General features: G+C 33.9%; 1 pseudogene; it reads left to right on the forward strand.

The window, feature by feature from the left end:
* The first annotated feature begins 7,295 nt into the window (after positions 1-7,295).
* On the forward strand, positions 7,296-12,695 carry LOC149204253 (MLO-like protein 9; annotated as a pseudogene).
* The last annotated feature ends 1,220 nt before the right edge of the window (positions 12,696-13,915 follow it).

Genomic DNA, 13,915 nt, shown 5'->3' on the forward strand with positions numbered 1-13,915 from the left:
CCAGTGCTAAAGGTGTGATGCATCTCACCTGCCACATGCAAAAACTGTGATGCATACTAGAAAGTCCTTCTATAGGGTGCGATGAGCGAGAGCAGACAAATGGCACAATCAGTTTGCTAGGTGGAAACCCAAAGAATCTTCTAGAAACTGCTCATTTGACACTTGCCTCTCTGAGTTCACCCAGGGATGAGTAAGAGATCTAAAATATCCATGTGGAACTAAGAACTATCAGAAAGATGACACTAATCAAAATCCCAGAAGCTGATTCACCCCCCTGCATATATCTATAAATGGATCCCTCATCCAAGAGATCCAAAGGGGGGAATTGGGTAATTTGCAAAGAGATGTTGTTGGTTTCTCTTTGAAAACATTGTTGGGTGATCTTGCTTTGTGTGAGGTGAAGAGGGCTTTCAAGCTGGGAGGATGGCACTGGGTCAGACCAAGTGGTTGTATTCCTCCCTTCTACAACTTTTACTAATAAATCTATTTGAGTTTTCCTCCATATTCTTGTGTATCTCTGAACATTGTGTTGTTATATGCATTTATATGGTCAATATATATCTGATCCTATATTGTTTAGAGTGAAAGATGTCTACGCTTTGATGGTATTATGCTATTGTGAATCTACAGGTGCTCTTTGAAGTTGGACGAGTAAGGAAGCAGTGGCGAGATTCTCTCAAAGGTGAAAGAAAACAAGCAACGATCCAAGCGGAAGACTGAGGTTGGTACTATCTAATTCTTTCTCATCTCTCTCTCGTAAAGGAAAAACAAGTAACCTTAATCTGTTTGTTTCTAAGATAGCTACCCGTCTTGGTGGGACTAGCAACTCTGAATAGACACTAGATTTCCCAATAAGAGTGATGGTTTATTTTTTCTCACAACACATGGTTATTGTTTATCTAATGTTTATTAAAGTACTGATGCATTGGCTGAAGAACAAAATATGATGAATTAATTGAATCATAAGTTTATTGGATATATGCTAGTTGTCTTAAGAACAATCGCGTACACATGCGGGTTCCTTTCTGTAAAGTTGCATATAAAAATCTGAATATTAAAAGAAAAAGTTATTAATTTGAAAATACTAATTCATCCCCCCTCTCAGTATTTTTCCCAATGGGTGTCACATTTAAAAGCCCAAGAAAACGTCACTTAAGAAAAATGATTCTAGATGTATTACCTTCATTTCTAGTGATATGATTCCAATATTTGTTGTTTTCAATATGAAATGTATCACAAATTCTAATTAATTTGAGCTGGTCAACCACTCTTGAGGGATGCATACTGCATCATAGGTGCCTGTGAAAAACTATCTTGTCTATCCCATCATTCCAGAGGTGGCTATGAACAGCTCCACTTTCCCATTAGGGGAACTTACCTTCGTGTCCCAAGAGATATCCTTAGGTAGATCAATACAACATTTAGCAAAACACTCCCATAGTTTAGACATCACTTAGCACCGAGTTACCTTATCATAATATCATATAGCACTCTGTAGTCGCCCGCTTCATGTTGTCAATGTGTCATCTACTACCCACATATCTATAAAAAACTCAATCTACTCTTCTTCAACCCCTCCCTCCCCAAGACATCTCCCCTCCATGTTCCTTCGACATGTTAGTCTACCCACATTCGTATGCTTACTCGACAAAGACTTTACTTTGATGGAATGGAAAGACTCAATCTAAAGCCCTATTTTCTTTTATTCGATAAAGCCAGATGCATGGAAGATGGATGGGAGGGTAGAATAACCTTACATGCCTTAATGGATCAAGTTAGCTATTTAAACATGTGGGTTGTCAAACCCGATGGAGAAAATATGCCTCAGAACCCAAATAAACAAAGGTTTGCTTTATACAAGACCACACTTCAGAAGATTTTTGGAATCCACCGAACCAACCACACTCGATTAATCCATCCTACATGACCTTCATAAGGCCCCCTCCTCATACGCTTTCTCTCATATCACACCCATACATTCAAACCCACTTCCCAACTCCTACTCTTATGTTCGCTGCCATTCGTGCTACAATCAATTCAAGTTGATAAACTTGATCCAGGAGGATATAATAAAATCCAGTACTCCTTTACTTACCAATTGCATATATAAGGGGTTGTTCGTAATTCCTAATATGTGCAATTAGACTTCAATCCACTTTCATAAGGAAGGGATTTCCAGGAAATAACAAGAACATATTGACATAGATCAACAAAGTATAGAAAATACCAGAGTGTAATTACATATGGAAGTATTTATAGTTGTCCTCTTTCCACTTAATTATCCCTCTAGATTTATTGACCTGCACTTGAAAGCTCTTAAAAGACAGAATTAATAGTCGTCTCTTTATATACTTACTTACACCCCTTGTGAGTTAGTTACTATATTCATTTGGCGCACAAGTCAATGATTTATCTATAATTCATGGGATTGATTTGATTGCCTGAACAAGCTAGTCGGTTGAGTTGTTCACTTCTCACAAAGAATATATTTTTGTTGATTATGTTTAGTAAGAATAGGGACAATACCTTTTCCTTCAACTTTAATGAAAGAATGATCTCCAAGAGTAATTTATGATGTTATGGAAGAATCAAGATAAGAAAGTAGATTTTTGTTACCTGTCATATTAATACTGCAACCACTGTCTAACAACCAAATATCCTTGTTGTGTGTGTCTTCAGAAAGATGGAAGGAAAGAAACATTGCTTAAGACGATTCTCCTTCATTGTTGGAGACATGGACACTACATCTTTGCTGATCTGAATGTTTCTTTCTGCATTCATGTTCATAATGCCAAGATTTCTTCCAATAATAGCATTGGACATTAGATTTGCTCCATGGTATAGTTCTCTAAGTTTGGTTTTGTGGAGGTCTCCATTGCTCTACTACATGACGATGTTCTAATCTACCTCTACTTCGGCCTCTACCTCATTTTTTGCCGCTTGTATATCCTCTATCTATGCCTATGCCAAAATAAAGATTTTCTGTGAAAGATTGTTCCATGGAAACTTCTGCCAAGTTGGGTCTTGTTTCGTGTACTAGAATTGATCGATTCAACTATTCTACTGAGAAAGTTGTAAAATCTTTGGATTCCACAATGGGTGTTATAATCTTTTCATATTTCTTGGACAAAGTTCGAAGGAATTTTTGAACAATTTTCTGATCTTAAATGGTTTCACCAATCAGTTTGATCTAATTGAATATTCCCACAATTCTATTCATGAAATGATCCACATCTTGGTTTTCATTCTGTCATCTTCCGCAGTTGTCGAATATCATGTTGCTTAGCTCTAATTTACAATTTATAGGTTTTTGATAGGAATGATCATGCATTACTTACAATGCGCCTGTAGATATTCAATAGACACACCTCTAGATCTTCAATAGACAAAGGGTTCAATTCATTTTAGGAAGGTAGTGACTCAGGCGGTGAGGAAAGTGAGTAGTTTGATCCAGGTTTCTGAGATTTTGATTTTCACTTATGAAAAATGCGGCTAGGCATTTTTTCCACTTTTATCTTTTTATATAAAATCGTATAGTTGATCTCTTCTTCTAGAGAATTCTTTCTTTGGCAGAGTCCAAATCACAAAGAATAATTCTGTTACCCACTGAAAATAAGGACTTGCTGCGCCGGCAACCCATCTTTTTATTTTATATGTTATATTTTTCGTTCATCAAAATTTGGTTTTAACCTAAGTTGACATATGCATTATATTGATATGACTCCTCGGCAGAAAATTTCAGCTACTGACCTACAGTTGTATTAAATATTCTACCTAGACTAGAGTTTGATGACGTGTCACTGATCGGTAAAAGTTGGGCTAGGGTTTGGGTATCAGCGGTGGAGAAAACTTGGGTGGTTTTTATGGTAACTTTCTCGTTCCCTCCGCTGCCCAACTTTCATTCCATCTCATTTTTCATTTTTTCTTCTCCAAGTTTACCTCTACAACCCTGAGCGTTTTCAGTTTAGGCACTATTTTTTTCCATTTTCCGGCACGACAGTTTTGTTTATGTGATGAAGGAGAATAGTTGTCGAACACATTCCCTTCTAATCTATTATGTGTAAGTCCTTTTGTTTCCAAGTTTTTCAATTCGCCTCTTTTATATGTATATATTAGTTATCTACTCTTCTTACCTTTCTTCTGGAAGTATTTTAAGATCAAAATTGTTGTTCCAGAGTTGAAGGTTCCTAAGGATAACAACTCCCACACAATTCTCTCGATTTCCATGGCCTTAAGGTTACATTACCCATTCTCTTTTATCAGGTGTTCATTATAACTGGTACTTTCTATGAATTACAAGGTTCCGAAATATTTCCTTTAAACCTCTATTTTGTTTTTAATTAACTCCTTTTATCTCTTCGTAGATGCCCATTGGAGGATATTTATCTCTATATATTTTTCTAAATGCAGTGGGTAAGCTAAACCTGATATGGGTTCTGCTAAACTCTTTGTTGCGATTTTCGGGACTAATGCTAATTCACCCTTCTCTGCTATAGCATCTAACCTAGTACCATATTATCTTTTTCGGCTCCTTCATAAAATAAAATAACTCTTCATACTTCTGTATGTCATTACTTTTCTAGTCTATCTATATTGATACACCATATATGACTTACTATATCAACAAACAAGGCTTTTTTTTTCTTTATCTCACTCATGACTTCCAGAATTTATAATAAATGATCAGAACTCTGCCTCCAAATTTGTTGTACCTTCCTTTCTTGCTACCAGAATAAGGGGTTAAGCTTTCCTTTGGCATTAAACAATTTCTTTTCCACATATAATTCATATCCAAGCTTAGTAACTGAGGTTGAAGAGGCATTCTTTGCAAAATAAAAAATTTACAAAACATATTTCTTTACTTTATGGAAATGTGAGAAAAACTATTACACTCCTCCTAACAATAAGTTAGTCCTTCCTTCCACTGACTACCCCCGGGCTCTTCTCTCACACATATGGACTCACACGGAACAATGAGTGAATAGTTTCTGAGAAAATGTTTCTTGTAGAGGACTTCCTTTCTTTCCTGCAGAACCTTGGAGCAACTTCTCCCTCACTTATCTGGATTCTAACTAAAGATATTGTCTTTCTCTCCCACAATATTTGATTGAGAATCGTTTCTTTTTCTCCCACAAGATTTGGGTATAGCAGGATCGTTTTATTGTGCCATATTTCTTTAACCACATTTTCCTTTCTACTGCTTCTTGGAGTGTAAATACTTCCCAAGAGTCCTCAAAACATTTCCAAAAATAGTTAATTGCATTATTATTCTCACATATTTTCTTTAATGATAAAATAAAAAATATTTGTATAGTTAATTTGTCTTCAATTATTACTTAAAAAAATAACTTGATCCACTTATAAATTAAGTAAGAAAATGACGTCTTAGTTTTATTTGACTAACGTATTATAGTAGGAACAAGCACAAAGGATCTGACTCAATCACTTCATAAGATAATTGACGCAGCTATGTTATTTATTTTTAGTAATTAATTTTATTTAAGCAGCTATGTAGTTGGTAGTAATAGAAGTAACTAGCACGTGAATTTTGGTTACTTTTAAATAATAATAATAATAATTCGGGTTACTTTTGATATTAATAATAATTCTATGGGTTGCCTATTGTGCTTGTCTAGACTAGCTTATGTAGCTTTCACCACCCATCCCTCTTGAAGGCAACCTTAGTTCTTTCAATACATGATTCCCTAGGTTTACAATAATTTTGGTCCATGGTGGCATCTTTCTTTGATAGTGCAAGCCCCAATATTTCAATATGTCAAAAATGATAGGCACAAATTTCCTACTCTACCCTTTTGACCAAAACTATCTTCTAGCTTTCGCAATCCCTTTTGAAATTTTTGGAATTCATCATACTTTATCTAAAGGTCCAATTGTTAATTTTGTTGGGAAACACCATTAGTTAGTTGAAAGTTCCTCAATCCTTTAGGGATAATAGATTGAGGTAACCTAAATTATTATTAATATTTAAAGTTTAATATAAAATATAATAATAATAATATTTTAAAACTATAACATAATATTAATGAATTTTTTTGTTTACCTCCACCTCCGATTCCAATGGTACCTACAGGCAGAAACCAAAGATTTACTAATTGTAGGTGTAGTTTGACATCAGAGACAATGTCCATCAAATTGTTTGCAATGTTGGCGACTAATTTGCTCTGCTCAGGAGTTCTGATCTTGTACATATGCTCTATTTATTTTAATCTCTCATCTACTGGTAGGTACCTTTGGATCTCTCTCCATCATGCCAGAGGATCTGCTCTTAAATGAAGAGCTGAATATTCTTGTTGTAATTGCAATGCTATTCAATGAATGGAAACCATTTATTTGATCCAGAGACATTTTTGTCAGTGATCTGAATGTTGTTGTTTCATTCCACAAATGTACTTTTCTATGGTATATCATAATGAGCATACACTTATTGAAATAAGATATTAAATATTGACAAATTTTTCCTTTACAGATGTCAACATTAATGTTGATTTTTTTAGTTTTCTTTGTTAACCAGAATATAAGTAATCTCAATTAGTTTAGAGGATGTGGGGAGGGTTGAACTTCACAGATTTGATGGTCCAATCACAGGAAAAACTAGATATGTCTGAGTTACTTCAAGCTCCATTTCTTAAGTTGAAAAAAAAAACAACCTCACTAGCTTTGTAGCTTTGAATTATATGTTGCAAAAATTGATATTAGGAGAATGTTGGGGTAGACTGTAAGAAATTATGCTCTGAAGTTTAATTGTGAGGCCATTGAGTGGATCGTTGATGCCCAGATCTTGCCACAAGAGAGTTTTGAACTCTCCAATGCCAGAAAATTTGAAAAGGGGAATTCAAGTGGGGGAATTAGACGATTCATAGATGTAGGGAAAGAGTGGACAACAATTGGCCTTCCCACGCCATTGATGGACTTGGGTATGGATTGATGGACTTGGGTTCATGTGTATACTAACAAATTGAGTGACTTGGCCTTCCCACACCATTGCATTGACTTGAATGACTCCACATGAGACCAATTCTTGAGTTCTTTATTTACAAAATTCAAAGCTACAGTAGGTAGTCTTCTTTCATACACCAATAATATTAAAAGGATAGCCTCACCACGTATGTATTAAGAGAGAGGGTTCCCGTTCTTGAATTCAAGATTTGGGAATTGAAAAGATAATATTGTGGTTGAGAGTATCAGCCCTGATTGGGAATTGTTTTAAACTGCTAAAATTTAATTTTTAAGGTTGTGGCGAATTTAGAAGCAATTACCAGTCCTCTAAGAAGAATATGGCAAGAGTTGACAGTGGCAATGATCGTTCTCTAGAGAAAACTCCTACTTGGGCAGTAGCAGTTGTTTGTTTGGCATTTGTGGCCATCTCTTTACTTCTTGAACATGGTATTCATTATGCTAGCAATGTAAGGTTTTGCTTAGATTTCAACTGTGCACTTTTTGGTTTAGTTGAATTGATCTTACTTCGGTTTAGTTCTGCATCCATTTTGTTTTGACTGGTAGAAATTTGATAAATTTTGGCTTCTGAAGTCCCCAACAAAAAACACTTTTAAAACCCAATATGAATGGCTCATATTCCATATGTCATCAGTGATTAGAAGTAGAATTATTGCTTTGGTTATTACAGGAAAAGGATGCTGATAGAGGAAGACATGATAAACAAATCTACAGGATTACAAGTTTTGAATTCTTCTTGCATCTGTACTAATAAAGCCCTTTTCTGTCATTATATTTACAGTGGCTCTCCAGAAGAAATAAAAAGGCTCTATATGAAGCGCTTGAAAAATTGAAAGCAGGTAATGGATACTCGAAACCACTCATATCCACCATGTTGCTTCTTGTAGTCTATCCCCCAAATACTTTGAAACTAATTTGAACAACAAATTTATGTTGTTTTAGATAGAACCTCCTTCTAAAATGGTTACATGGGTTGAACTTGACAATATCTATTTTATGTATTTAACTGATCTGCTTAGATTGCATTGGTAGCTTGTTTTGGATTTTCTAAATTGAATTTCAGCCTTTAATTTCAGGCAACTACACTGATTTCTTTTAGCACCTGCTGGCTAGAATTTCTGAATATGTCCTCTGAGCAAATATTTTTGAAAATCATCTTTTTGGGTTGCAGAGTTGATGCTTCTGGGTTTCATATCGCTTCTACTGATAGTTGGACAGAAGCCCATTTCCATGATTTGTATACCAAAAAAAATAGCTTATATTATGATTCAATGTAAGAAGGAAATTGATTCTAGCGATATAAAGGTGGAAGGGGATAATGACCAAGAAAAGGAGCACATGCAAAAAATTCTATGGGAATCAATGTCTACTGAACAGGAGGTCCCATGGAGATGCATCTTAGCTGCTTCTGAGGGTAGCCAACATTGTAGCTCTGCACATGTAAAGGCCAAACCCTTCTCTTAGTCTTAATGCGCATGGTTTCTTTATCCAAGTCCTATGATTCTTTGATTGATTTTCCTACTGAGATCGAGTTGATTTAGACCATCTTGAAATTAGTTTCCCATACAAATTTCAAATATTTATTTTATGTTGGATTTTACTTGATAACTCTGCTGCTTTGTATTCAGGGTAAGTATCCTCTGGTTTCCCAAAGTGGCATGCATCAACTCCACATCTTCATCTTTATGCTGGCAGTTCTCCATGTGTTATATAGTATCTTAACTGTGGCACTGGCAAGAGCAAATGTAGGTGGAAAGGGAGATCAATTATTTTGTCCAATAATGTTCAGTTAAATTCTGCATTGGGTTTTATTATTCTGACCTCTGCATGCATTTATATCCTCTGGTAATACTGAGATCTACAAGCCCTCTTGATGTCTAGATGAGGCATTGGAGAGAGTGGGAAAGGGAATCAAAAACTCTAGATTATGAGTTTTCAAATGGTGAGTTGATGTTCTTTTATTTCTTCTCCCTTCACTAGGTTGCTATGGAATCTTATTTACTCCATTCTCTAGAGACTATTTAAGTTGAAAAGTAATAACTGGTTGGCAACCTGCCAATTCTAATTGGGATATACTGTGTTAGTTATAGGCTGATTGGTCAATGGATCTTAGTTCAAGTAGTTTGGTAAACAGTTTGTTTCCCAACTATGTGGGTTCAAGTCTCTAGAGACATGTTGTAAGTTGTAACTGGCCTTTTTATAGTATTTATGAAATAGTTGTAACTGGTTTAATAGTGATAGCTGATCTTTCAAGTTACTGATTCTCCAAAAAAATCTTGTTTCAGTTAAAAAAATATATTATAAGCCGATTGAGTAATGTTTTTAAATATAGAAGATTGAAAGGACACAGAATGAATCTTTTGGGTTGGGTAACTTTTTGAGCGTGTTAAGAAAACTGTATATTGAGGCAATTGCTTGCTTTATTGGTCCAAGCAGATCCTGCAAGATTCAGATTAACCCAAGAAACCTCATTTGTAAAGCGTCATATGCCTTTATCGAGCCGAATACTGATTCTTAAATGGATGGTAAGTATTTCATACTTGCAAATGATCTATGGATATATCTGAGTTTGACCTTTGCATGTTAACTGAGAAATATCCAGTTCTGGTTTAACATTAATTTTCCTTGGATTTGCAGGTATGCTTCTTTCGACAATTCTTTTGGTCAGTAACAAAAGTTGATTACCTGACCTTGCGCCATGGCTTCATTGTTGTAAGTCTTGATAAATTTAAATCATATTTTCCATTTCATCTTTGTTATATCAGCACCCATATCATTTGTGTAAGGAATCTGATTAGTACTATAATTTTATTTATTTATTGGAACTGTATAGGCTCACTTGACCCCAAATAGCAAGTTTGATTTTCATAAATATATCAAGAGGTCATTGGATGATGACTTCAAGAGGGTGGTTGGAATCAAGTTCGTAAAGATTTCCCTACTCACAAAAGCTTTGGTCTTCAGAAATAATATTAGGTTTCCTTCTTGGGCCTTGCTATGTCAACTTCTTGGAATGTTTTGAAAATCCCATTGAATTTTACCTAAACAGAGGCCTTTTGATACATTATCTACAGTCCTTCCTTGTGGGCTTTTGCTGTATTTTTTTTGCTTCTTAATGTGTATGGTAAGTCTTCAGGACTCATCTCTCCCACCAAAGACATAATTTTGCATATTCATAAAGTAGTTTTCGCTTTTGTTCAATTAATAGGATTGGATGTGTTTCTCTGAGCAAGATGGTATGCGTAATTTTGGATCTCTTTTGTTCCCTTAGCTGTACGTAAACAAAAGTCTTAGACTAATAGGATTGTCTTATTGATGATGTGAGTTAATGGCCTGGAAAGTTTCTTGATTGAATTCTTCAGGCTTATTGCCATTCGATCTTGAAAATGTGCAGACGGTTTTGTTGGTCGGCACAAAGCTACAAGTTATAATAACAGAGATGGCCTTAGAAATTCAAGAGAGGCATGTTGTAGTTCAAGGAACTCCCATAGTGCAGCCAACAGATGAACTTTTTTGGTTCAGTCGTCCTAAACTTGTTCTTTTCTTGATCCATTTCACTCTATTCCAGGTATCAAAATGCTTTTCACACCAATGCCTCATTGACAAATTCTATTTCTGAATCCTGTTTACTGAATATTCATGGAAATGACAATGCTTTGATGGTTAGCAAACTTACCTTATGTTCTGCAGAATGCTTTCCAGCTTGCTTTCTTCTTGTGGATATGGGTAAGCACTATGTTCATTTAGTAAAGAATGAACTTTTGCATGTAGAATCATTGGATTTACTATTATAAAAATGGTAACATATTGTAGTGCTAGGTGTTTTAAATCAATTTTAGTTTACATAGCTAAAAAGTTTCAATTATAATCCCTCTATGCACCTTATTTAAATTTGACTTCATTCTTACAATATGAATTTGGCCTGAGATCTTGTTTTCATGAGAGGTTTACTTTCATCATAGTAAGAATTATCAGAGGGTAAGTATGCAACATATAGACTAGTGTGCTAATTTATATTTTTTTGGGTACATGTAAAGGACATTCTAACTTCCAAGCAAACTTCATCATTTTAACTGTTTTCTTTTTATTTATTTAATATCATTATCTCTTCTTTGACTTAGCACTAGTTGATTGTTTTGCAGCTTTAATATGTGTAAGGAGAATATTGAGAGTGACCTTATTATGCATCTGATAAGGATTACCTTGGGTTGCTTGTGTTTGTGTCTAGGATTGTTGTGCAGTTTCTATGTAGTTACATCACACTTACACTTTATTCCCTTGTGAAACAAGTTAATCTACTCCATGTTCATTGAAAATACAATCAGTTTAGGTGTCTAAAAGGATCGATTGAACTTGAGAAAATGCTGGCTTATATAATTACAAAAAAGGAGAGTTACATCGTCCAAGTATTCACTTAGTGTATTCACCTGGTTTATTTTGTACATAAATAGATTAATCAAACCCTACATTGTGATATTAAATATCTTACTTGTACTGATAAAATTAGAGATAAGGTGTCAATTGATAATGCATTAACACAGTTGTTTAATGAGACCACTTTTGATTTTTTTTTGGTTGATTTTGCACAAAATCTGAGTAGAAATTGTTAAAACCATAATTTTTGATTAGAAATAGGGGAAATTTTAGCTTTAAGTTGTTGAATTTGCACAATCCAAATGTTTAAGGGATTTTTCAGGAGATTGAATCCATTTTTCTACTCAAAAATACAATTTAAACAATGAAACATTTTGATCTCACCAAAAATCATGTCATCAGATTTCAGTGAAATGGTTATAAAATCACCTCATTAAAAAATAGTAAAACTCATATTGGAGAAATTTATGAGGAGATAGAAAACAATGGAGTTTAATTTTTCTTGTATACAACAGTTATCTCTCTATTGAGAGCTTCAGGTAAAGCCTCAGAGGATTTTCGAATGAAAAGTATGACCAGTCTAAAATATGCTTCCTTTTGTTTGTTAAATTAAATTTTGTTACAATCTGGAGCCTTACAAAAAAGCAGAGAAATAGAAATGATGATTTCTCTTTAAATCATTTTAATTTTATTTCCTGATATAACCATGTTTGTTGATAGATAGAGAACATCCATTTTACCCTGTTTGTTGATAGATAGAGAACATCCATTTTTGGGGCAAATTTTGTTTTTCCAGTATGTACAAATGTTTTAGTGAACTTTTGGATTGTTCAAAAACACTCTATTCTAGTTAAATATCATGTATAAAGGAATGTGCTCTTAAAATATGATGGGATATTTTTATGCAGATGGGATCTCACATGAAGAAGGCAATATTTGAAGAACAGACAGCCAATGCCTTGAACATATGGGAGAAAAATGCTAAGAAAAAAACAAAATGAGATAGAAAGTCAAAGCACTCTTCCCATGGTTTCACAAGGAGATCAACTATGTTTTCGGGATTTCAAAGTGGAGAAACAACTTCAATCCATGGATCTTCTCCATTACATTTGCTCCGAAGATACAAAACATCAGGAGACATGGAAACTGCAGATGCTTATGAGAGATATGACCACTCAAAATCAAGCGCATCACATTCAGAAATTGATGCATCTTCTTCTTATCCTCCCCAACATAATCAACCTGTTTTGGTTACCGAGACCCCTGAGGATATAGAGACTACAGAATATCCCAGTTCAAAAGATGCACACACAAATGATGACAAATTTTCCTTTCCCAGAATATAAATGTTCCATCCACATCATACAAAAGCCTGGTTCAAAGCCAATTTATATCTAAATTTGACTTATCTTCCATGGTAAAGTTTATCTTCATTTAAGCAGTAGAGAGAATTGGACCCATAACAAACAGGGAACCAAAAAGGCATCTGCACATTCTACCTACATTTCGTTTCATTGAAAAAATAGCTTTCACTAAAATCAACTGTTCAAATATTTTTAAAGGAGGAGCCACTTGCTTCTTCTCCTCTCCATTCTGTGAAATTCAGCTAGCACCAGTGCCATGAAGGAAAGCCTTGCCATTGCACTATATGGGAAAGTATTGGTAAAGACAACACAGCAGGCCCTGCCACTGATGAAGCAGAATGACATATTCCTTAGACTTGCTCTTACCATCACGGGATCTGAAAAGTCTCTGGAACCTGGTAATGGCGGTCGACAGCCGAATATACCAGGACTCAGGAATTATATAGGTTGTGAAAACTAAATCCAGTTTGGATGTTTTTAACAATTAATTTGCATTCTCAGTTTTTCTTGATAAGATTTGAACATTATCAAATACTTTGATGGGAATCAAATTTATATAATTAATTAATTTATATTTTATAAATTAAATTAATAATTAATTATTTATCAAAAAAATACTAGTAGTTTAAGAATATGTATCTCTTAAGATGTTATATATTTCAATCTAAAATGAAAAACACTTATATTCTTATATTTTTATAAACTTTTGTAGCCAAATCTTACACAAAGGAATATATTTATTTCACAAACCAAAAAGTCTATACATATCATAACCATAATTTTAAAATTAAATTATAATTATTATAATTACAAAACATTATAATAATATATATATATATATATATATATATATATATATATATATATATATATATATAAAAGTTAGGAATTTGATTACTAACTTAACCATAATTTTAAAATTAAATTATGATTATTATAATTACAAAACATTATTTTATATATATATATATATATATATATATATATATATATATATATATATCAATCAAATGAATGTATTATTATTTTTTAATTAATTTACTTTTTCCGAACAAAAAAAAAAGGAAAAAAGAAAGAAAAAAAATAACAAACTCTCGTAAATTTATTCATGGGAACGTGTTATGTTAAAAACATTAGTTAGGCTGAACATTTAATGTCTCACAACGAATCAGAAAAATGGCTAAGAGGCCAACAAGTGAGCA

This window comes from Pinus tabuliformis, chromosome 1_2, assembly GCF_031772625.1.
Source record: "Pinus tabuliformis cultivar Carrire ecotype Pingquan chromosome 1_2, CPIR1, whole genome shotgun sequence".
Taxonomy (NCBI): domain Eukaryota; kingdom Viridiplantae; phylum Streptophyta; class Pinopsida; order Pinales; family Pinaceae; genus Pinus; species Pinus tabuliformis.